At 47.8% G+C, this 26,775-nt stretch overlaps 1 pseudogene; it reads left to right on the forward strand.

Moving 5' to 3' along the window:
• The window catches only part of LOC142312026 (uncharacterized), a 171,681-nt pseudogene that overhangs the window by 105,280 nt on the left and 39,626 nt on the right, over window positions 1-26,775 (forward strand).

Below are 26,775 nucleotides of genomic sequence, written 5' to 3' on the forward strand. Positions count from 1 at the left end.
ATGGTTGTGAAGGTTAGAGATGGTTGAACCTTTCAACGCTTGGTTCGTCGAGCAGAGCTGAACAAACGCCGAGGCGAACTCCAAAACTTTTCAAACCACATTGAATTCAAAGGGAGGCCAAATGTAAGGCAGAGAAAACAACTTTAGGGGGGTCTAAAAGCTTCACAAAAATGTTTTACAGTGCTCCACTACTGTGTTGGCATAGCCATTAGCTTCCTAAACTATTGACATAACTAATATAGAGGTGAATGAGAGACAGGTGTAGGGCTGGTTCTCCCTTACCCCTGCCAATAGAGACAAGACACAACTTAGAGTCTTGATATGTAAAAACATTTCAGGCAGACAGCAGGACAGTGGCATCAATTGCCCCCACTCCTATTTCTCCATAGTGTGTGTTTTTTGTTTTTTTTTGTTTGTTTGTTTTTTTACAGCAGGGAGGCACGGTCCATGCAAAACACAGGATGTGGCCTGACATTTCCATGTTAAAAAGTGAGCACACAGCGACCGTGCCTTCTGTAGCAATGCATCTAGGCGGAAATAGTGCCCTAGAAATTTCTGTACAACCAGGTTGATCCATCCCATGCACATGTGATGTCACCCGGGCATAATCCCGCCACCAGGTTTGCACCGTTATTGCACACGTCTTTCCCTGGCTCCAGGTTCAGTGTAGAAAGCCATTGATCAAACTGGGCCTGTATGGTGGTCCACAACTATGCGGCAGTGTGATTGCGTTCTTCAATGTGTATGAATTTAAGCACTGTATTTTCATTTAAAAAAATCAAGACTGATCAAACTGTAAGATCTTGGGTTAAATTAGTCAACTCAATCATACCTTCTGAACAGGTGGTGTATTATAGCAGGGGGCGCCCAGAAAAATTCAGTAAAGCAGGGGACTTAAGGCACTCATCTCCCAACACACTCACAGAAGCTTGAGAGATTAATATGCAACTAAAGATCCCTCTCGTTATTTGAGTATGGAACACTATCCAGCGGCAAATAGTGATAGTATGTAGTTATTACTGTTGTATTTCCCTTTTACCTCACTGTATGTTTTTTGGTGTTAGTTAATTCAGACTATATTGAATAAGTTATCCGTGTGTTCATTGTAGGAATCCGTTGAATGTACAAATGTAAAAGTGAGTAGACAACAATTTTGCTCCAGGGACTGCTGAGGTTATAGATTTTCTGAGATATTTTGCCGTTTCCTTTAGTGCCTGGTTTGTGCAATGTTATACATAATTTGCGATGTAACATGTCTGAGTTAATTATGTTGTTAATAAAACAAAGTTAAAAAAAAAATAATCAAGAGATGCACGAGTGACAGGAGTAGGCCTCTTACTCCCAGATCCCTTGCACTATAGACAAGACACAACTTGGAGACCCATATTGGAGTCTTGATATTTAAAAACATTGCAGGTAGCTTGGTCATTTCCGTAACAGCGGACGGGCTCTCACTCGCCGAACTGTAGCTGGTAAACAAGTGAAGGTTCTGCGGTTGGAGATCTGTGTGAGAATAGTTTTGAAGGTGACGCAGAGGGAGGAGAAGTAGCAGACTCGGTTGATTTGTCGGCCGTTGATTGGTTAGGCCCGGTAGTCTGCTTTTTAGCGCAGTAAGATTTGCACAATAATGCATGTAGCTTGCGTATGTCCCGGGATATGCATGAACTAGTCAAATTATTTGAATTTATGCCTCTACTGAGTTGTTTACAACGTTGGCAGATAACGAAGGTTGGGTCATCCTTTGTGGTTTAAAAAAAGACACAGGTTAGGCAAATCTTCTGGCGAACTGTAGATCTGTGACTGCTGCTGGCCACAGCTAGAGTTATGGGTGAGGATGCAGCGCTTGTCATGGTTGCATCACTACGTGTTTATATGGTAATTGCCAATGTAACCTAATTGGCTGCCTACTTCCCCCTTCTGCTCATCTACTGAGCTAAACAGTTGCATGCCTCTGGGTTCACACCAAGTGGGATCTACAACTTCATCGTCAGGCTCTATAGTGCCCCACGCCTCCTCCTTCCCGACCTGACATCACATGACCTAATGTGTGCGCCTCAGGTATCTGAGTCTCATCATTACCACCTCCACCCCTGGGGTTAACGTCAGTTGATGAGGGTCTGGATTCTGCTCGGACCATACTTCATCCAGGCCAGGATCCAACTGACAAAGAGTTTGGGCATTGGTGCAGATGCCTTCGTCCTCTTGAGTGTGGGAATCTTTGCAGCAGGCTTCTGATGCGCATGGGATAGAATGTGTGAACAGCTCTGCAGACATGCTTATGTGTGGTTCTCCACAATCAGTTTGCCGGTTGGAGGTTTGTGACACTGGAGAAAGAAGTGTAATTGGAGTGGCACCTTTGAGGAATGAACTGTGTGTGATGTAGAGGTGCAGGAAGAAGAGGAGAAGCCACTTGATGCAGCGCTTGCCATCCACACTAGCACATGCTGTTTATCCGCCTCATTTGGAAGTTGAAACAATGTGTGTCTGTCAAAGAAATCTAGTGGAGTAGGCTATCCATTAATGGAAGTTCATTTTTTTTTTTTTTTTGGATAGGATGATCCGGTGTCTTCTCACTAGATCTTTGACTAACACAACTTCCCACACAAACACACACCTACAACACCCCACCTATTCAAACTTCCAAAAGGAATAAAGAAAAAAAAAACACTAAAAACAACCATTAGCCAACAGGTCAAAGATCGAAAGCAGTAGCATCTAATAGTATGTGCATCATCAATAGGCTGTAAAGCAGATACTGCATCCCACATACCTGTGTGACTAGCGCCCTATGCAAACCCCATCTGTGTGCATGTGTAATACCAGCAACCACCCCCTCCATGATAATGTAGGCTGTGAGTGTTTTTCTCATTGATATTCTGCACCTGTATTTCCTCCAATCTCTATCATAGAGGGCTGGCTGCATCCTGCTAGTGCTTTTAGCTGTTTGACCTGTTGGCTAATGGCAGTTGTTGGTGTGTTTTTTAACTTCTTTTGAATTTGTCCTTTTCTCTGAATTGTTCACTCTTCCACCATAACCTCATCGTGATTTACCACTCAAGGTTGATGTACTCGTCCCCTTTCAAATAGATATTTCGCAACCCTACGCCCACACCTGTCAGACACCTGACACAGAAGATGAATTATTTATTTCTTGCCAGAGTTGGCATTATTGTGAAAGCACTGAAAAGTACAAACAAATAGACATGTAGCTCAATGTGTAATTTTCATCAGGCAATGAAAACTGATAACATGTTTTTACCTAGTTCACTAGTAAATTGACAGCAGGCACTACTAAGTAACAATACCTAGAAATGTGATTGGCTAATTGGGAGCAGGCTGTAATAAGTACCAATAGTTATTTAAATCCTTTGCTGGCAACTCTTTACCAGGCACTGACAAGTGCTTATCCCTATTTCTATCCTTAAATGCCAATTTGTGGCACACGCTTTCCCTACACTGCACGTCCCTATTCTACACTATGGCTCTCCTAGGTATCTCAACTACCTATCATTAAACCCCTAGCTAAGCTAACTGTGTAGCAGCATCGGCGGCAGCATTTTCCCTAATGTTTAACAATCACAAAATGGCGCCAACGACGCATGTCTGCATTTTATATGCATGCTAATCAGAAAAAAGACTGACTGGAAGACCTATATGTGTGAATTAGGTGCTAGATTAAAGATACATGACTATAATGCAGATAATAAGCTGTATACTAACCACTAAAAAAATATAAACCTTAAAAATGGTAAGGCATTACTGCTATAGGGATACTATGAACAATGAAAAATAAATTTAGCCATCTAGAAAAAATGAAATACATGAAAAATGGTATTGCAAAAACTGCTATGAATATTTGAAAGGAGTAGAGATGTTTAGTATTGATCAATGCAGATGAGCCTGAAAGCAGTAATGCTTTACTATTTTTCATGTTTATATTTTTATAGTGGTTAGTGTGCAGCTTATTATCTTTATTATAGTCATGTATTTTTAGGCTAGCACCTAATTCACACATATAGGTGTTCCAGTCGGTCTTTTTTCTGATTAGCATGCAGTTTCTTCTGACTGAGAACCCCACCCTATTACCAGACTCTATTCATGATCCGTTAGGCTAGGGCCCCACTTTGCGTTTCCACCTGTGTTTTAGGTGCTTTTTAGGTCCGTTTTGAGAAGCACCTTTTTCATGCCAAAAGGCATGCATTTTGATTTACCAGCAAAGTCTATGGAAAAAGTGGATTTCCTGACCCCACTTTGCGTTTCTAAACGCTGCGTTTAATTTGCATATTTTGTGGCAAAAACCATGTGTTCAAAGAAGCAACATGTCAAATGTTTTTGCCATTTTGGGTGCGTTTTGCTAACATTGAAATCAGTGAGAAAAGGCAAAAACCAAGATTCCTACAAATTCCAGCGTTTTACCTGCTTTTTCAGTGCAGAAAACATGAACTTTTTGGACATCAAAATAATGATTTCATATGTCCCTTTACACACACACACACACACACACACACACACACACACACACACACACACACACACACACACACACACACACACACACAGTCCGACAAATAAAACTAAGAAATTTATTAAATTAGTGATTTTTTTTCACTGTTCATAGTATCCCTATAGCAGTAATGCTTTAGGCTCTGTGCGCACTGGGAAATGGAATTTTCTTGAGAAAATTCCGCATCCTCTCAAAGATTACCGCACTCGCGGTAAAAAAACGCGGGAAACCGCACCCGAAAACCGCATGCGGTTTGCCGCGGTTTTACCGCGGTATTGTTCGCGGTATTGCCGCGGTTTTGCCGCGTGCGGGTTGGGATGTGCTTTATTGCATTCACTGCAATAAAGCACATTGAAAAAAAAAAAAAAAAAAAGTCATTTAATTCTGAGTAGATAGATAGACAGAAGAATAGATAGAGGGATAGATAAACTGACAGAGGGATAGATAGATAGATAGAGGACAGATCGCTGCATTTCCCACGGTCGGCAGTGAGTTCACATTACCGGCCGTGGGAAATGACCGATAATTACCTCTCCTGTCTGCTGCATTCAGCCTGTGTCTGTGACACATCGCGGCTGGATGTCAGCAGTGCAGGACGCCGGAGTCGGAGCTGTGTGGATTACGCCGGAGCTTTGGTGCGGGAGGGGTTAATAAACTGGTGAACGAGGCTTGTTTGTTTTATTTAAAATAAAGAATTTTTGGTGTCTGTGTTTTCTTCACTTTACTTACGGGTTGATCATGTCAGCTGTCACATAGACGCTGCCATGATCAAGCCTGGGGTTAATGGCGGTGGTCCCCCATCATCATTAACCCTTGTATTACCTTGCCACCACTGCTACACGGTGGCAAGAAGAGCCGAGGACACGCCGGCAGTGCCGCATATTGCATGCGACAGTGCCGGGGCAGCTGCGGCTGATATTCTCGGCTGCCGGAGGGGGAGTGAGGCGGGGGACATTACCCCTGCCCCTCTCCCTCCCCAGCCTGAGAATACCGGGCCGCCGCTGTGTGCTTACCTCGGCTGGAAGGTAAATATGCAGCGGAGCCCACGTTCTTTGTTTTCTATATTTCCGTTTGCTTTCTATGTGTGTTCTATGTGTCTGTGTCTATGTGTTCTGTGTCTGTGATGTGTTCTGTGTCTGTGATGTGTTTGTGTTTACTCTCTGCACGACTTCCTGTTCCTGTAATGACATCACTTCCCTGCAAAACCGCAAGCAAGTGATGCACATTACCGGAGGTAAACCGCGAAATACCGCAGGGAATAACGCAGGAAAACGCAGTGAACCGCACAGAATTTGCTGCCTGCGTTATTCCCTGCGGGATTTCATGATTAACATTGAGTCAATGGAGTGAAATCCCGCAGCGATGTGCGGAAAAGAAGTGACATGCACTTGTTTTTGCTGCGGGATTTCCGCAGCAAAACACGCAGCTGTCAAATTCCGCCCAGTGCGCACAGGATTTTTTTTCTCCATAGGATTTGCTGGTGATTCACTGCAGAGATGTTATGAACATTTTCTGCAGCGAAACATGCAGCAAATCCGCGGCAAAATCCGCGAAAAATCCGGTAAGTGCGCACATAGCCTTATACCATTTTTCATGTTTTATATTTTTTATAGTGGTTAGTGTGCAGCTTATTATCTGTATTATACGCATTTTATATGCATACGGACATGTGACTTAGGCAGCCAGTGACACAAGCCCTTGTGTCTGAACATTGTGGATGTTTGCTGCGCCGTGATTGGCTGCCGGAACATCCGCAACTAAAGTTAAGAAAAAAAAATGGCGACGTGCGCGTCTGTCTTCTCCTGAGTCCCAACCCTCTTCACTCATTAAGCAGGTCATACTGCACTACAATCCTATCCAAAAGCATAGCATGTTATTAGAAAAACATTTTTTTAAAACACGATCAGGGATCGAACAAAACCGATCATTGCTGACTTTTGGGGAAAGGGCTTGGGGTTACTCTGTCTCCCAGCGCTTCTGCTTCCGAGTCAGTCCGATCATTGCTGTTTTCCCCGGTAAGCACCTCCTGGCTAAAAGGACCTGCCGTCATATGACTGTGACGTCATACCCATGTGACCAGTCACGTGTGAATGTTGTATTACCTCATTGGCTACAGACTGCTCACATGAGTATGACGTCATCAAAGGTCCAGGTGCACCGTGATGCGATGAATCTCCCGACGGCAGCTGGTCAGCTGCATGTATTTCCATGCAGCTGAGGCACTGCTGTTGGGAGAGTGGGGTGATGCAATGCGAGACGTAAGTGCAATCATCCCCTCACTGTCAGCCTGCTATATCGCTCTGTCCAGAGCGATGTAGCAGACCTGACATGGCTCTGTGCTTCTCACTGTGTATAGACACTGTCTGTGCACAGGGATGAAGCAGAGTTGACATTGCGCTTTGCTTCTCACTGAATTTCATGAAATAATTAAAAAAAAAAAACAAAAAAACTACATGGGCTTCGCCCAATTTTTGTGTCCAGCCAGGTACAAACAGGCAGCTGGGGATTGGAATCCGCAGCGCAGGTTGGCCCAAGCTTTCCGGGCCCTCTCTGATACAAATTGCAGTCTGCAGCCGCCCCAGAAAATGGTGTTGTCATAGAAGCGCCATCTTCTGGCGCTGTATCCAACTCTTCCAGCGGCCATAGTGCTGGGTGGAACGCTGGGTAATAAGGGGTTAATAACAGCTTTGTTTTACTAGCTAGTATTAAGCCAGAGATTCTTAATGTCAGGCCAAGTTTGACCTGGCAATTGAGAATCTCCGATAAAGGTTTAAAAAAAGAACTCACACAGAGAAAAAATACTTTATTAGAAATAAATACACAGACACACTTAGAGATTTAATGTCATCTTTCTCCTTCAACCCATGCAGCTCTGCTATGAGACACCACGGGATGGGAGGAAGAACACTTTTGCTCCCCTGTGCTGTGTAATCACTCAGTGAGTGAGCAGAAGCTGCGGGTTGGTAAGCAGTGATGTCACCGCTGCCACTGTTGCCATAGTAACCTGACGGGCAGGTTACTATAGCAACGGTGATCTCCGATCACCTGATTCCTGGCGCCGCTCTTCATCACCGGCTGTGGCAGCCAATCCCTGCATGTGGGCTGACTCTATAAAGAGTGCTGAAATGCAGGGACGGGGAGCAGAGCATATGCCCGAGCATCACACGGCGCCCACCAAGTATACTGAGATGCTTTGGTGAGCATTGCGTACGGCAAGATGCACTGACAGCATCTAGCATGACGTCCTAGCCATGTGTCCAGTCTGTAGCGAATGAGATAATACAACATTCACACATGACTGGTCACATGCTATGATGTCATGGAAGGTCCTTTGGTTACCAGGCCGCACAGCGATGAGCGGACTCGGAAGGAGAAGTTGCAGGAGGCAGAGTCTGCAGGACGCTTCGCGGGACCTGTAAGTATAATGGCAATGTTTATTATTAACTGTGTTCTTTATTTTACAGCCCTCCTGCCCCATTCCATAACTGTAAAGACCAAGTTCCGTATTCGGTCGCAAGTTCGCGTTATATCAGAACCCGAACGCGAACTTTACAAAACATTCGGGCGAGTCTCCCGAACATCGGGGGGTTCACCCATCCCTGGTCATAAGTATTCAGATCCTTTACTCAGACACTCCTATTTAAGTCACATGCTGTCCATTTCCTTGTGATCCTCCTTGAAATGGTTCTGCTCCTTCAATGGAGTCCAGCTGTGTTTAATTAAACTGATAGGACTTGATTTGGAAAGTATGTGTGTGTGTATATAATATAAATTATGTATGTATATATATATATATATATATATGTGTGTATATATATGACTGTCTATATAAGACCTCACAGCTCACAGTGCATGTCAGACCAAATGAGAATGAGTTCCAAAGGAACTGCCCCAAGGAGCTCAGAGACAGAATTATGGCAAGGTACAGATCTGGCTAAGGTTACAAAAGAATTTCTGCAGTACTCAAGGTTCCTAAGAGCCCAGTGGCCTCCATGATCCTTAAATGGAAGAAGTTTGGGACCACCAGAACTCTTCCTAGACCTGGCCGTCTAGCCAAACTGAGCAATTGTGGGAGAAGAGCCTTGGTCAGAGAGGTAAAGAAGAATCCCAAGATTACTGTGACTGAGCTCCAGAGATGCAGTAGGGAGATGGAAGAAAGTTGCACAAAGTCAGCTATCACTGTAGCCGTCCACCAGTCGGGCCTTTATAGCAGAGTGGCCCGACAGTAGCCTCTCCTTAGTGCACGACATATGAAAACATGCATAGAGTTTGCAAAAAAAAAAACCACATGAAGGACTCCCAGACTATGTGCAATAAGATTCTCTGGTCTGATGAGACGAAGATATAACTTTTTCGTGATAACTCTAAGCGGTATGTGTGGAGAAAACCAGACATTGCTGCTCATTTTCCCAATACATTCCCAACAGTGAAATGTGGCCCCAGGGCGGTAGGATACTCGGTCCCGGGCATGTGGTGAACAGAAAATTTGTGGTCACGACCGATGCCCGGTTCCGTGTCCCCGGGGGTTGATCCAAAAAAGGGTAAAAAAAAAAAAAGTGTATGAATGTTTTTGACTAAGCTACTTGCGGGTTGCGGCTATTTTGTAGGAGCCACGGCTGCGTGATCTTCCTAGGGAGAGTAGTATAATGCAGCTCAGGTGTTCTTGCCCTCCGCAAGTAGGGCTAGGCCCCGGAAGAGAAAGATGATGGTGGTAGTAGTGTGCAGTGTGAGCTTATGATGCCCAAATGTAGAAAGGATTCAAGCCACCCAGGAACTGCAGTTTAAACTGCCTTTTACTCACTGTTATGGTACCGCCACCCGGGTGGTGCTGGTTTTCAGGTGTTCCCTCACCCCTTGTTCTCAGTACCAGTTAGTGACCTAGTGAGATGTCCTCTGTGCACACTTTGGTTTTTGGTGGGTCCCTGTGGCCTAAACCTTCCTGGGATCCCCTCCGCTTCAGTCTTTACCCGTATAGCAGGCAGCTTGGACAATTTAATGGGCTGAACTCCTGTCCCCAGGTCCCCTCCTTGCTGCTTTGCTCCGTACACTCAGGTTTGTGAGGGACCCTAATGATCCCCTTACCTGGCAGATTTAACAGGTAGCTTGAAACTTACTCCCGTTCAAGGGTTTTGCACCCCGCCTGTGCTGGATGCTGGTCCCGCACTCCTCTGGCAATCCTGGGCTCCTTAAGCACTGGTTCCTTATACCACAGCAAATCTCCTCCTTTTTAGCTTCAGTTATTTTTTTAAGTTTTAGCTTTCTCTTACTTTCTCACATCTTGCTCACTCCTAATTGACGTCCTTCTCGCTCTTAACTGACTTCAGTTCCCGCTCTCTAAGTCCAGCCCCTCCCCCTTCCGGATTTCTAGCTTACCGATTGGATGAGCCCTCTTCCAATAGGCGGCTTCCATCAGGCCCGTCTCTAAGCTGTCTCCAGGCAGGGAAACGGGGTTGTGTGTTTGCGTGTTGTGTTGTCACCGGCACTGGTATTCCAGGTTTTGGGTTGTTCACAGGTTACATATTTTGTGGCACCTGCTACATCAGGGGTGCTACAGAAATGTGGTGGTGGCAGCATCATGCTATCGGGGTGTTTTTCAGCTGCAGAGACAGGACGACTGGTTGCAATTGAAGGAAAGATGAATGCTGCCAAGTACAGAGAGATCCTGGAAGAAAACCTTTTCCAGAGTGCTCGGGACCTCAGACTTGACTGAAGGTTCACCTTTCAACAAGACAATGACCCTAAGCACACAGCTAAAATAACAAAGGAGTGGCTTCAGAACAACTCTGTGACCATTCTTGACTGGACCAGCCTGAGCCCTGACCTAAACCCAATTGAGCATCTCTAGAGAGACCTGAAAATGGCTGTTCACCGTCCAACCTGATGGAACTGGAGAGGATCTGCAAGGAAGAATTGGCAGAGGATCCTCAAATCCAGGTGTGAAAAACTTGTTGCATCATTCCCAAGAAGACTCATGGCTGTACTAGCTCAAAAGGGTGCTTCTACTCAATACTGAGCAAAGGGTCTGAAAACTTATGACCACGTAATATTTCAGTTTTTCTTGTTTAAAAAATTTGCTAAATTTTCTACCTTTCTGGGGTTTTTTTTCTGTCAAGATGGGGTGCAGAGTGTACATTAATGAGAAAAAAAATGAACTTTTTTGAATTTACCAAATGGCTGCAATGAAACAAAGGGTAAAAAATGTAAAGGGGTCTGAATACTTTCTTTACTCAATGTATACTTGGTGGAGATGACAGGATAAAGCTGATCATAGACATTAGATGTCTGGATCTTCTCACAATTTTCTGGTTATGGAGACTGCTGGTTACAATTAGGAGGTGACAGGTTGGATTATACAGGAGACCTGCAGCTCTGTGATATCTACTGCTGTCAGTTTTGGTCATTTCTGATCTTTTCTGTTCTTCTGAATCATTTCATGCGACTTCTTCATCTGACTATGACTTTTACAATATTTGTTTCAGGGTGAAGATCTGACCCATATTAATACTACAGAGACATATGTGAGGGGTGATGAGCGGTGTAAAGAGGAGATTCCTACAGATAACCGCACAGGTGAGTAGTGACCACTAAATGCAGAGGAGTCACAGATTTTACTCCATCACTGGCTTCTACAATAACTTTATGATTTATCAGAATGTGTTCACATGGAATATTTGAGGTGGATTTTATGCTTAATAATGTAGGTGACGCTTCATTAAGACTTGCACTGTGGACTCCATTCTTAATGAAGGGGTGTGTGAGGTAAGATGAGCCAAATTCCTTAAGAGGAAAATGCCTATTAATTAATTCGGCACGTCTTCTCTATGGAGTGCGCTTTGCTAGAAATGCTGCTGCATTCAAGGTCTGGAGTAACATTTCCGGAGTAACTTACATCACTAGAGTAGTGGAACTTTTGACTGTTCGCCAGAGGGGAGACGCCATGCTCTGCCCACTTTGGTGGATCTGGACAGGACTGATGTAAACACCTCAAAAGTTGCAAGATTTTGTGACTCTTCAGAGTGTTTTACGCCAGAAAACAGAAAACTGACATAAACCTTTTGAATCCGTTGTGTATTTTATTGAGTCAAACGTACATGTAGCGGGCAGGGGACAGACCGTGGTAAAAAGGGGGGGGAGGGCTGCTCGTGACGCTCGGATCCGGGGTCGCTGTGGTGGCTCCTGGGGGAACCGGATCCAGGGCCTGAGCACCCGTGTGTCGCCCGCAAGTGAAAAGGGGTTATTTACAGGGGAGAGCTTGTCAGTGACGCCACCCGTGGGTTGTGGTGATTGTTGGTAACACCGCCACTGCCTTTGTATGGGATGCCCGGAGCCGATGGAGCGGGGGCAGCAGGATGGTATCCCCTCCACGGGTAGGGGAGGTGTAGTCCCGGGGCCCAGGTGCAGGTGGAATTGAATGCTGGGGCACAGTCTGCAGGCTGGACCTGATGATACCGGTGTACTCACTGTTTTTTAATGAATCACACAGAGTCCAGATAGTAAACCAAGTGCCGGATACCGGTAACCTCCGGAGGGGTGTGCTCGGGTCCAGCACACCGGTGAACAGAACAGGGGCCCTTCCTCCTGCACTCTAATTGGTGTTTCGTGTGTTGACTAACCCACATAAAATGGGAAAGTCCACTCCTGGTGTCTTTACTGTGGGAGCTCACTGGTGTGTCCCTATTGTCCTTTGGGGGGGTGGTGACTAGGCTTTGTGGCTGGTGTTGTGTACCTGTGTGGGGTTGTGATGGAGCGCCAAGGAGGAGGGAATCCTGCATCTGGAAGATGGATGCAGTCTTCTGTGATAACCTGATTTTGTCAGGGCGTCACAAACCGGTATGGAATAGCTCAGGGGAAGGTTATTCTGTATCTTATGTGTCTCCTGGATCTGCTGGAGGCTTCTGTGTGAATTTTAGTAAAATGCCTTTCAGACATCGTCCTGCTGTACTTCCAAAAGAATAAGAATGACCCAAAAATATCATAAACAAAAAATCTTTATTGAACACACATACATATATCATTAAAATCAAATCAAAAGATGGATAATGATAAAAAATTCCTGGGCAAACAAATATCATAAAATAATATACGAAATATCCATGCAATTTCAAAAAAATCTCTGTACCACAATGTAAATGAATCGTTGATCTCCTGAAAAAGTATTCAACCCCCAATATGTCTTATTTTACTACAATGGTCTCATGGTAATAGAAGAAATATAGTAAAGTGTGTAACGTTGCGCCCTGCAACGTGGGGGTTCCACTCGCTTGCAGCGGTGTGAGGTAGCTTCAGCAACACACGTACACAGTCTCTTCCTAGAAATTCCGGCAGTTTATTTAAAAAACACTCAGCATAAACTGCCCTCAAACATATAAACAATAAGTCCATAATGGAAGTTTAAGCAACTTCCCCTCTCTCTGGCTCCTGCCAGCGTACAACTCTAGCTGAGGTTCCTTCTCGGCCCCAGGGCCCTCTGCAGACCACTGGGTCTGTGTCTCCTCCAGGAGAGGTTCGGCCCTACAGCCCTGGTCTGGCTGCACTCACCTCAGTCTCGACTCAGACTTCATATCGGAGCCCTGTGCTCAGCATCCACACAGGTTGCTCCATCCAGAGCTCTCGGCTCTGCTCTCACTTGTTTCCAGTCCACACACTGGACGTCTGGAGCTAGTCTCTATCTAGACTGCCCTAGACACACTCCACCTAGGTTCAGAGACAGGATTGCTTTAACCCCTGGAGCCACACCCACAGGTGGTAAGGAGTGTGTAATCAGCATCATACACCCTTCCATGGCTCTGCATGTAATGCAATCCTGTGGAACCACAGGTCCCAGCCAACTTCACATTGCAGAGCACCCACGCTTCTGCAAAACATACTGGCCCTTTGTTATACAGCCGGTTGATACGTCACAAGTGCTAGTGCATATTGATTATTAAATGGTAAATAAATTAGTGCCTAGTAAATGGGAGATCGTCCTGCTGTAGACAATATGTTTGATAAGGCTGGATGTAGACGGCCATGTAAATTATCGTGACAGTTATATTTGCAGAATGTGGACCTGTTTGGCTTCTTGTGCAGCTCTAGATTTGCGCTGTTGATGGTGCAGGAGCCGCCATCTATTGTATGAAATATCTTGTTACATTAATTAGTCTAGAATAAAGCAGAGATTAGCCAATTTGAAATAGTTTACTTGTCACGGTTTGATTAACTTGTTATATTTGCACAAATCGCCAATATTACTTTACAAGTAATTGCATATTTGCAGCCAAGGGAGCTTAGAAATTATTATTAATAATAATAATAATTTCTAATTATTATAATAATATTATAATATATTGCACCAACATACACTGCAGCAGAGTTCAAACAAGATAAAAGATTAGCGTAACACATAGTTCAACATATATGAAGAGGAGTGAGGGGCAGGAGTGTACATAGAAATTATTGGGTCCCATAGCTGAAAAGATCCACAAGATGCGTCAATTCTGGTGCTTTTCCCCGGCTTTTCCTGATTGCCCTGGGGCATTGGCAATTGGAGTAATATTTATTGGGGTTGATGTCAGCTGACATCAAGCCCAGGGTTAGTAATTGAGACGCATCTATCGGACATCCCCACAACTAACCCGGTAAGTGACAAGTGGGAAAAAAAAAACAAACAAAAAAAAAAAAAAATACCGTAAGACACACTGGATTATAAGATGCACCCCAAATTCAGAGCAAGAAAAGGTGGGGAAAAAAAAAAGGGTGTCCGTCTTGTAATCCAGTGGTGTCTTACCAGAGGGGAGGCTGGGACAGCTGTACTGCAGCAGCGGAGGCTGGGGCTCGGGCTGCGGCGGAGGCTGGTGCTGCTGTGGTGGTGCTGCCATGCTGGAGCAGCTGTGTTTGGGCTCAGGCTGTGGCGGCTGCTGCTGCAATAACTGCCCACGGTGAGGGCTTGAACGAAATGGCATCCGGAGTCAGCACACATTGAGCTCTAAGCTCCATGGGAAGCAGAGATCTCATCTGCTCAAGTGCCACCTCAGGGCGCCATTTTCCTGAAGTCCGCTGGAGGGAGATCAGTGGGCCGGAGGCAGCGCTTACGCAGATGAGAGCTTAAGCCGAGAGCTCCAACTGCGCACGCGCCGACTACGGGTGGCATTATTTGAAGTCCTCACCACCCGACCCACAGCACCAGTACAGTCGCCAGAGACCACGCACCGCAGCCCCAGCACCAGCCAATTTAAACCACGCATAGACCCCGCACAGCAGCTGCTGACACTGCACAGCCGCCCCAGCGCCAGTCTCTGAATAAACCGCAGCCCCTGCACAGCTGCCGCAGCATTCTCCCGACTTTTTGCGACCCCCCCCCTCTCCACCACCCCCCCGGTAAGCTATAGTCAGATTATAAGACACACCCCTCATTTTCCTCCCAAGTTTTTGGTAGGAAAAGTGTGTCTTATAATTCGAAAAATACAGTAGTTTCTTTGAATAAAGACTCCCCCACACTATTCTTCAGTCAGCAATTTATTTTTCAACAATTCACATGTTGACATCAACCCCAAAAACCATTACCTGATTGCCACCACACCAGAGCAATCGAGAAGAGCCGGGGCAAAACTCCAAAGATGGCGCTTGTAATGTGATGTGCCGGCTGCTATTTTTAGGCTTTACCTTCTTCAGTTATCAAAAATGAGAGGGACCCTACTTAATTTTTTTCAATTATTTATTAGGTTAAACAAGGCTAAAAACATCTTTCTTTATCGTTCCTTTGGGAGACCCAGACCTTGGGTGTTTAGCTTCTACCTCCGGAGGACACACAAAGTACTACACTTAAAAGTGTAGCTCCTCCCTCTGAGCTTATACACCCCCTGGTGAGCCAGTCCCAGCCAGTTTATCGCTTTGTGTTCAGGAGGCATACATCCACACATGCATTCTCATGATTTTTTTTCCTTTTTTGGAAGAGATTGAAGACGTGCGGGTCCACGTCTGGACCCCCGGCATGTCCCTTCTCACCCCACTGTGTCCGGTGTTGTAAGGTTGATTTCCAAGACTGGAGCCTTACATGCCGTGCTCCTTCACCATCCCTCCTGGGCTCTGGCTTGAAGTGGGAGCCAGCACGGTCTCCATGCCTGGCAGGAGACCGGTCTCCATCCACAGCCCCTTGAGGATTCTGCTGGACCGGAGCACTCATCCCCAGGGACCTGGCCCTGCGTCTCAGCAGCTAAGTACCTGAGACGTTTATATGTTGGGGGTCCCTGTTCTTTATTGTATGGGGAGAGTATGCTGAATGTATTTATTTTGACATTTCCGGCGGGTTCTCTAGCTTTTGCCCGAGAACCGCGCCGATGGTGCCTGCGCGTCGGCCTTGCCGCTTAAATTTAGGCCCCGGCTTTGCCGGAGGCCTAGTTTCTGTTAACTACCGTCGCATGTCACTCATGCAGAGGGACAGGCACGGCTCCTCCCGGCGGCCGTCCTGCAAAGGGGAGGGACACTCCCCATTGCTGGGGCGTGTCTCCTCCCCTGCAGGTCTCTATGGCCCTCCAGTTCCCGCTCTCCTACAGGAACGCCCCCAAGTCCCGCCCCCTCTCTTCACTCCGGCGGCCATTTTCTTAGGCAGAGTTCACTCTGCGCTGGGCTTTTCTGCACTCTGCATCCCTGCTGAGGTGCTGTGCATTGGGGGTCCGGGCTTCCGGATCTGGAGGGCACACAGCACCGCTTCCAGCGGTCTTGTAAGCCACAGCTGGTCTCTGGTTGTGGACCTCTGTGTATTCTCCCTGGGGTTCATTCTCTTGCAGAGCCCCCACTCCAGCAGCATGTCTCACACGAGGAGCAAGGCTCCAAAGCTTTATACTGTATGCGCTGCATGTAAGCTCCTGCTGCCTGAGCCGAGCACCTATCCACATTGTGATGTCTGCTCTAACTTGGCGGTGCCACAGCCTGGAGTCTCACCCCCAGTGGTCTCTCCGGCTGCCTCTGCACCTGTGGCTGAACCCCCGGCCTGGGTAGAGTCCTTCTCTAGGTCTATATCCCAGTCATTTGCTGAGTCCAGGGGACTTTTGTCCAGGACTTTGATGAATATGCATCAGCCCTCCTCACAGGGTGCCTCTATTGCTCTTTCTAAAGGTCCTTTAGGATCCCTATCCTCTGACCTCCGTCCATCGGAGCTCACAGAGGATTCATCATCAGGTCCCAGACCCCGTCCTCCTAAGAGAAGGCGCAGGGTTTCCTCTCCCTCCTCATCCCGCGGCTCTGATTCAAGAGCTGACTCGCAGGATGAGGAGGATGCCCTTACGGGGGGCTCGGAGGCTAACTCCATGTACCCCATCGATCTCGAGGGTGACTCAGATCTTAGTGACTTGATTGCTTCTATTAATTCTGTACTGGATCTCAATCCGCCAGTATCAGAGGAGCAACCCTCTCTGGCAGAAAAGCACCAGTTTACCTCGCCTAAGAGAGTAAAGAGTGTGTTCTTTAACCACTCCAGTTTTCAGACCGCTGTGACCAAACCCAGGGCCTGTCCTGACAAACGCTTCCGAAAGCGTGGTTCTGATGACCGTTTCCCCTTTCCACCTGAGGTGGTCAAGGAGTGGTCTCACTCCCCAAAGGTAGACCCCCCGGTGTCTAGGCTCTCAGCCCGAACCGTTGTGTCGGTGGCTGACGGTTCCTCACTTAAGGATTCCACTGACCGTCAGATTGACCTTGTGACCAAATCTGTGTATGAAGCGGCGGGGGCCGCGTTTTCCCCGACTTTTGCAGCAGTGTGGGCTCTCAAAGCCATCTCTGCTTCTCTAGAGGAGATGCATTCCCTCACCAAGGAATCTATGCCTGAGATGGTTGCCTTAACTTCTCAAGCTTCAGCTTTTTCATCTTATGCCATGTCTGCCATGCTAGAGGCTTCTCACCGCACTGCGGTGGCTTCAGCTAATTCCCTCGTTATCCGCAGGATCTTGTGGCTTCGAGAGTGGAAGGCAGATGCTTCTTCAAAGAAGTACCTTGCTGGGCTCCCTTTTGCTGGTTCCCGGCTGTTCGGTGAACAGCTGGATGAAATTATTAAGGAAGCTACTGGCGGGAAGAGTACTTCCATGCCACAAACCAAGACCAGGAAACCCGCCCAGGGTAGGAATCAGTCGAGGTTTCGTTCCTTTCGTTCCTCCAACTGGTCGTCCTCTAAGCCCTCCGCCTCGTCCGCTAACTCAGCTAAGGACCAGAAATCCAACTGGCGCCCAAAAGCGCGTCCGCAGAAGACCGCAGGAGGTTCTGCCACTAAGGCAGCCTCCTCGTGACTCTCTGCCCGCTCCAGCAACGTCCTTAGTCGGTAGCAGGCTCTCCCACTTTGGCGACGCTTGGTTAAAACAATTCTCCGATCAGTGGGTGAGAGATATCATATCTCACGGCTACAGGATAGAATTCTCTTCCAGCCCGCCAAACAGATTTTTTCTCTCAACTCCCCCCTGCTCCAAGGCCGCCGCCTTCTCACAGGCCGTGGCATCCTTGCAGGCAAACGGAGTAATTGTACCAGTTCCCGCTCGGGAACGGTTCAGAGGTTTTTACTCAAACCTCTTCCTAGTTCCCAAAAAGGACGGTACCTTCCGGCCCATCCTGGATCTCAAGCTTCTCAACAAGCATGTTCGGGTGCGGCATTTTCGCATGGAGTCTCTGCAATCAGTCATTGCCTCAATGATCCAAGGGAATTTCCTGGCGTCCATCGACATCAGAGATGCCTATCTACATGTGCCAATTGCAGTTTCACACCAGCATTGGTTACGTTTTGCAATCGGAGAGGATCATTTCCAATTCGTGGCTCTCCCCTTCGGGTTAGCCATGGCCCCTCGGGTATTCACCAAGGTCATGGCAGCAGTGATTGCGGTTCTGCACCTCCAGGGGTTGGCAGTGCTCCCTTACCTGGACGACCTTCTAGTCAAGGCTCCATCCAGCGCAGACTGTCAGCGGAGTGTCTCGCTCACTCTCGCCACTCTAGCCCAATTCGGGTGGCTTGTCAATCTTCCCAAATCCACTCTGACTCCGACCCAGAGTCTCACGTACCTAGGGATGCAGTTCGAGACTTTGCCGGCACTTGTGAAGTTGCCCTTAATCAAACAGCAGTCACTCCAGCTAGCGGTGCGCTCTCTGCTGAGGCCCCGCCATTATACCCTCAGGCGTCTGATGCAGGTGCTGGGTCAAATGGTGGCGTCCATGGAGGCGGTTCCCTTTGCCCAGTTCCATCTGCGCCCCCTGCAGCTGGACATTCTCCGCTGTTGGGACAAGCGGCCTTCCTCCTTACACAGGTTAGTGGCTCTGTCGCCACGGACCAGGAGCTCTCTTCAGTGGTGGCTTCGGCCCCTCTCCCTGTCCCAAGGGCGCTCCTTCCTGGCCCTGTCCTGGGTGATTCTCACCACGGATGCCAGTCTATCCGGCTGGGGAGCGGTATGTCTCCACCACAGAGCGCAGGGCACTTGGACTCCGTCCGAGTCAGCCCTTTCAATCAATGTGCTGGAAACCAGAGCCGTGCTTCTAGCTCTCCTAGCATTTCACCACCTGTTGGCGGGCAGGCACATTCGAGTCCAGTCAGACAACGCGACAGCGGTTGCCTACATCAATCACTAAGGCGGGACACGCAGCCGCCTGGCAATGATGGAGGTACAACGCATCCTTCAATGGGCGGAGGACTCCAAGTCCACCACATCCGCAGTCCACATCCCAGGCGTGGAAAACTGGGAGGCAGATTATCTCAGCCGTCAAACCGTGGACGGTGGCGAGTGGTCCCTGCACCCGGCAGTGCTTCAGTCAATCTGCCGCAAATGGGGCACTCCGGACGTGGACCTAATGGCATCCCGTCACAACAACAAAGTTCCTGTTTACGTGGCTCGCTCCCACGATCCTCAGGCCTTCGCCGCGGACGCTCTGGTTCAAGACTGGTCCTAGTTTCGTCTGTCCTACGTGTTTCCCCCTCTAGCTCTCTTGCCCAGAGTCCTGCGCAAGATCAGAATGGAGGGCCGTCGAGTCATCCTCATTGCACCGGACTGGCCCAGGCGAGCTTGGTATCCGGACCTGCTCCAACTGTCCGTAGAGATGCCGTGGCATCTCCCGGACCGTCCAGATCTACTCTCGCAAGGTCCGTTTTTCCACCCGCATTCTGCGGCCCTCAAATTGACGGCGTGGCTCTTGAGTCCTGGATTTTGACGGCTTCTGGTATTCCTCCTGAAGTCCTCTCCACTATGACTCGGGCCCGTAAGTCTTCCTCCGCTAAGATCTATCACAGGACTTGGAAAATTTTCCTGTCCTGGTGTCGCTCTACCGGCCATCCTCCTTGGCCATTCTCTTTGCCGACCCTTCTGTCTTTTCTACAGTCCGGTCTGCAGCTAGGACTGTCCCTCAACTCTCTCAAGGGACAAGTCTCAGCTCTGTCAGTTCTGTTCCAGCGGCGTCTCGCTCGGCTGGCTCAGGTCCGCACCTTCATGCAAGGCGCGTCTCACATCATTCCGCCTTATCGGCGGCCCTTGGATCCCTGGGACCTTAACTTGGTCCTCACGGTATTGCTGAAACCCCCTTTTGAGCCTCTTGGGGAGGTTTCTTTGTATCGTCTTTCTCAGAAAGTGGCCTTTCTGGTTGCCATAACTTCTCTCAGGAGAGTCTCTGATTTGGCTGCGCTCTCCTCGGAGTCACCTTTTTTAGTTTTTTCATCAAGACAAGGTGGTTCTCCGTCCGACTCCGGACTTTCTTCCTAAGGTGGTCTCTCCCTTCCACCTTAACCAGGACATTACCTTACCTTCCTTCTGTCCGGCTCCTGTTCATCGCTTTGAAAAAGCGCTGCATACTCTAGATCTGGTGCGTGCTCTCCGGATCTATGTGTCTCGCACCGCTGCGCTCAGGCGGTGCACCTCTCTTTTTGTGCTAACCTCAGGTCGGCGCAAGGGCCTCCCTGTTTCTAAGCCGACCTTAGCCCGTTGGATTAGGTCGACCATTTCGGACGCCTACCAGAGTACTCAGGTGCCTCCCCCGCCGGGGATCAAGGCACACTCGACCAGAGCTGTCGGTGCCTCTTGGGCTTTTAGGCACCAGGCTACGGCTCAACAAGTCTGTCAGGCTGCCACTTGGGCTAGCCTGCATACTTTCTCGAAGCACTACCAAGTGCATGCTCATGCTTCGGCAGATGCGAGCTTGGGCAGACGCATCCTTCAGGCGGCTGTCGCCCATTTGTGAAGTTAGGTTCTGCCTACTTCTTAGTTTTTCTGTTTATTTCCCACCCAGGGACTGCTTTGGAACGTCCCAAGGTCTGGGTCTCCCAAAGGAACGATAAAGAGAATTTTGTTTATTTACCGTAAATTATTTTTCTTATAGTTCCGTATTGGGAGACCCAGCACCCTCCCTGTTGCATGTTGGCAATTTCTTGTTCCGCGTGTTATCACCGGCTGTTGTCGTGGACAGAGTCTCCGGTTGTTCCGGCTCTTGCTCTGTTCTACTTATGGGTGGCTATTCTCCTTCAGCTTTTGCACTAAACTGGCTGGGACTGGCTCACCAGGGGGTGTATAAGCTCAGAGGGAGGAGCTACACTTTTAAGTCTAGTACTTTGTGTGTCCTCCAGAGGCAGAAGCTAAACACCCAAGGTCAGGGTCTCCCAATACGGAACTATAAGAAAAAGAATTTACGGTAAGTAAACAAAATTCTCTTTTTTTTAGTGCCTGATGAAAGGCATTGTAGGGTACAAGTGTACAATATGTAGGAGGGAAACTTACTTTATTTGTCTGATGGGAGTTGAGAAAACAGTTTGTTACAAGCATCGCATCAATGGGTCTTATATAGACCTGATGATGCGTTGCGGCCAAACAATCACATTAATGCCAGTAGCCACATGCCTCAACCTGTGGCGCTGCAGAAATTTTCTTACATCATCTTCCCATTCAGGTCCCTACAAGATCGGATCGTCTCAGTGGACATTTTCTATATATCGAAGAGTTTTCATGATTGATCCGTCAAGGATGGATAGTGACCAGGACAATATGGCAGAGAGGTTATTACATCTCATCCTAGAGTTCCTCTTCCGGCTTACTGGAGAGGTGAGAGATTCTAATGACGTTACATTATATCTGTCATGGCTCCACTCCGGGGTCTGAACCCAGATTACTGGATGGTCGGTTGTCTGGAGTCACAGCTCCTCGTTTAAGGTTTTCTTACTGAGACATTACTATTTCTATTCCTTGCAGTTTGTGTGAATCCCGTTCCATCTCCTATTTTTTTTATGTAGGTTTGGGAGGGTTTACATGTATTCTGTTATTCTTTATTTTTTTTTTATTCCATAATTCCTGTACGACTATTTGCATGTTCCTAGCCCTGTGTCTCTCCTTCTGCCTGTTTGCACTTCATTTGCTGGTTATTGGTATTTTTGTGTTACACTTGGTTTATAGCTTACAGTGCAGTTATGGGGTCAGCCATTGAGAAGTGCGGGAGCTATTACATGATCTTAGGATAGCAACCTCCGCTGTCAGGCAAAAACAAGTTAGGGTCAAGTATTAGCTAGGGATGAGCGGACCTGGGCTGTAAAAGTCCGGATCCGCGCGGTTTCAAAGGTACGCGGGTGCCGGGTCCGGGAATCCAGGTGTTTGATTCGGATCTGGCACTCGAGAAATTTAAAAAAAAAAAAAAAAAGAATAAGAAGAATTAAACCAGCACTTCATACGAGGCTCTGTCATGGCGGCAAACTGCTTCCATGTTGCGCATTCACTTTCTGCACCGCCCTTCGCATATGCACTGCTTTCCTTCCTTTCCCTGCTCACCGGCCGACCTGGCGTCTTTGATTGGTTGCCATCAGATGCACCTCAAGCCTGTGTGACAGTGACCTACTGCAACCAATCACAGGTGCTGTATGCGGGTCACTATCATGGTCTAAAAATAAAAAAATAAATAAAAATTGGCATAGGGTCTCCCCGTAATATGATACCCAGCATAGATAAAGCATATAGCTACAGGCTGCAGCCTCCAATCCTGTGCTTCTCTTGTCTGTGTATGAAAATAAGAGGAACCGCAGGCGACAATCCCGGCACTTTACCCTGCTGTTCTCGATTGCCCTGATGTGGTGACAATCAGGTTAATAAGTTGTTAATAACTGCTCACAACTGTAATCAAGACTAAAATTTGTGATGGGAAGGGGTCTGAGACACCCCCCCCCCATCACTAATCCAGTAAATAAAAAGAAATGAACACAAACACCAAGAAAATCCTTTATTTGGAATGAAATTCAAAAAAACCTTCTTTCATCACTGTACACATAGTATATTATATGTGATAGTATATAATATACTATAACTGCAGAACATCAGATATTACACCAGTCACATATTATCAGTATATAACATCTGACGCTTGTATATAGGATATTGTAACCAGTATACAGGAGAATACAAGACGTTAGAGTGTGTGTGTGTGTGTGTGTGTGTGTGTATAAGGCTTCTGCCACACTCACGTGAAATTCACGCACGTGCCGAGAGACACGTATTTCCCCTGCGTGTTGCGTGCAGGTAAGTACGTGTCTCTGGTACGTGCGTGACACGTGTGTTCTACGTGTGCTATCCGCGATAGCACACGTAGAATCGGTAATTATTATACTCACCTGGTCCTTCCTGCTATCCGCGCTGCTGTCCGTGGTGCTGATCTTCGGTCTCCAGCCCTCCCGTCTCCCGCTGCTGCTGCTGCCAGGCAGTGAAGTGAATATTCAATGAGAATAATGAGCGGCGGTCGGCAGCAAGAGGCAGCAGCGGCAGAGACAGGAGGGCTGGAGAAGGTGAGTTAATGTTTTGTTTTTTTTTCACTGACATGTGTGTTTTCTCCGGCGCCTGTCACACGGGACCGCATCCACACTACACCCGTGTGGTACGGGTGCGGGCCGTGTGACACCCGTGCTGCCGGAGAAAACACTGACATGTCAGCGCTTTGAAAATCGCACACACGTACAAACGCACACGGACACACGTTCCGTGTGGTTTTACGTGTGTGTGCCTGTTACCATAGGGTAGCATTGCTGAACATGTCTCCGTGCCGCCGGTACGTGTAAAAAATGCCAAACACGTACCGGAGGCACGGATGTGTGGCGCTAGCCTAAAGCAGTTAGGCAAAAATTTAAATAACAGAACATGAGGGTCTTTGTTACCATCCTGATCAGACTGTATTAAGCCCACTGCCACGTCATGGTGAACCTCTGAGTGGGTCCCTACTCTGAACCTTATAGTGCGGCACTGCGCAGTAACTGCTGCTGCAGCGACAAAGCGCCAGCAGGGCAGGCGACCTGGTGCATCACAGCACCCATGCTGCAAGGCGAAGCCCCCATGGCTCCAGGCCCCACCGCCCCACTGACACGAAACCACCACAACAGCGGCCACCACACAGTACCAGCACACAGTGAGAGGAGCTGCGCACTCACCTCCCACTGGCTCCCATATGTGAACTGAGAGCAAAAACACCCCTGCAGGTCTGGCGTAATCCAAACGAGGTCCCGTGGCGATTCAGCTCTTCTACATATTTAAAGTCACAGCTCGTGATCATGGAACATGTCTGCTGTAACTGCAGTATGAAAATCAGAGAAAAAAGGGAAAAGCAACCTAGCTAATGTGTTTGAAAAATTAATCTCAAACCAGATCATATCATATGAAAAAGTTGAAAATCTTTATTATATAAAAAAGATAATTCTTATAAATTACACACAGAGAGATCTAAAAGTAGTAAATACATAACATACAGGTATCAGATAATACATCCAGAGCAAATAGTGAGTCTGATGGATCACCACTGGGAAGGTAGTAAAATTAAACAGACATGTGCCGATTACATCAGTGACATGTGCACACATCAACAAAACACAGTTCTAGTGCTTACCATAGTGATCCTGAACAGATAGACAACCAACGCGTTTTGTGGTCTTCTTCGGTCTGCGACATGGTGTGCAGCATGAGGAGGCTTTTTATATCAGTGTTTAGATGCCGGTGTGATTGCCGAACGCCCACAGACGGCCGAATGGGGGGCAGGATCTCATCCGGATTATCTGTCATCGGACCATTCCCGGAAGTGACGCAGGCACCAAAGTGTTGTCACACTGTGCCCGCCCCATCCCGTTTTGGAAGCCGACATTCAAGAAATCACAAGGAGAGATCACGCCGTGCATGCGTGCCAAGGGCGCGGCTAGTTTCAAACCGGGCACAGGTAAGGGCATCCTATACTGGGTATGGAAATGAATGTGTTGCTCCTGATCGGCGCGACCAACATGGGGAAAGATAAATACAATCTCAATGCCATATTCTGATATGATTGGCGGGCTGTAATGCTAAAGGTAACATCTGGAAAGGATCAAAAAATATATAATAATAGGTTTGCCATAATTATAGGAGTATGCATCACATACATATCTTCCCATTCCAGCAAACCCAGGTTGCTATGAGTCACAATACACAATAAGGATGTTACCATAACACATATACTATATTCGAAAGAATAGTACATACAAGGGAGTCTCCACGCTGCATGGGAGTCACGAATTCACATATACAATGTCATAATTTAATATCTATATTAACAGTACTCAAAAAGAGCTCCATGGTAGCATAACGTGATCCACCACTCTCAACCAGCGGGCCGAAATCGTCCAGAAAAAGATCAAATTGTATGCGGTGCATAATCATCTTTTAATTCAAGCGACACAGCACTGCTATATGGAAATTCCCTCTGTATATAAATAAGGTCTACTCTGGTATTCAAAAGAGTTAAAACAGGATCAGTGCAGCAACAAGATGGCCAGAACAGTGAATCCAAATTTACAACTGTGCCGCCCCCACGTCAGCAGTTGGGCTGCTCGGATCTGCATCTGCAGTGGCACGAGGGGTCTCTGGACCAGGGGGTCGCGCGGACACTCAAATAAAAAGAGACGTATATGTACGCGGATTGCTATAGATACTTCGTGACGCCACCCACGGTGTGTGGTAATATGGAATACCACCGCTGCTGTTGGGAGGCACCCGGGGGCGATGGAGTGGCAGCTAGTTGTTTAACCCCTCCGTGGATAAGGGTGGATGCCTCGGGGCTCAGTGTCCAGGACCCGAGGAGGGTTGTAGGCCGGAGGTGATGCGCTGGGCCGGACCGGAGAATGTTGGTGTACTCACTGTTGAATAACTGCACACAAGTCTGTTGGTAAACCAAGGTGGCAGTGGCCGGCTGCCGCGTCCAGGTGTACTCTGGTCCCACACCCGGCTGGTGTACCGATGTCCCTTCCTCCGGCACTTCGTACTTTTTCTCACTTCTGGACAACTCCGTATGGAACGGGGAAGTCTGCTCCCGGTATGTTCTGGTTGGGAGACGTGCCCGCGAAAACTGAGCCTTGGGATTTCAGTGGGTGTTTGCGGATACCCTATCCCCCGCGGTGGGCTGCCGTTTCGCTCTATCTGGGCTAACACTTCTGAAGCAATGTCTGGAACCTTGCTCCCGGCCTGGTGAATTAGAGAAGGGGTTTGCAACCGTCTTCTAACTAGGGTCCAGGTACCCCGCCTGTGCATGGTTTCCGGACCGGATCTCCGCTGTCGGTACCGGCGGGCTCCAGCCCTGTCCCGGTACACTCTGGGATCTCCCGCGACTGGTCTCCCATCGCCTTTGGACACGGTCCACTGCTTGCCACCTAGCCAGAAGACCAGGGCCACTACCCTGGCTACCTGCACTAGGCATAGACTTCACTTTCTCCACAGCCTGTCACTGACAGGCTCTACTCCAACTACTCCCTGAACTGAACTCACCTGTTCCCTCCCCCGGATCCTCAAGACCCCTATGTGGGCTCTCCCAATCCGCCTGGTCCTCCCCACTGGTGTGTCCTTCCTACCCTTAGGGGGGTGGCTAGGATATTGTGGCTGATGGGACCTGGTGTGGGAAGGTGTTGTGTGGGGTGTAGTATTCTTCTGTGACCACCTGGCGGTGCCAGGGCGTCACACAACCCCATGTAATCCTATTAATATGTTCTCAACTACACTAACCCCTTAATCCAAATTTAAATACCCAGCCAACATGCCAATCAAAGCAGAGCGAGATGCCAACGTTGGTCCCCAAGGTTCAGGGGCAACCTCATGGGGGACCCCAAAAAGTTAATATAACGAATCTTAAAATAATGCGTTACACAGCATATAGGCAAAAAGATTTTGTACATGTATAAAACAATATATAGAGAGCCGCAATAAGATTGATTTGCACTTGGAGGGAAAACCACTTCTTTAGGGACATCCAAGATTCCAATGCTCAGCACGGGTACTCGAAAAAAACAACCACCTCTTGATTATGGA

Source organism: Anomaloglossus baeobatrachus, chromosome 5, assembly GCF_048569485.1.
Source record: "Anomaloglossus baeobatrachus isolate aAnoBae1 chromosome 5, aAnoBae1.hap1, whole genome shotgun sequence".
In the NCBI taxonomy this organism is placed as follows: Eukaryota; Metazoa; Chordata; class Amphibia; order Anura; family Aromobatidae; genus Anomaloglossus; species Anomaloglossus baeobatrachus.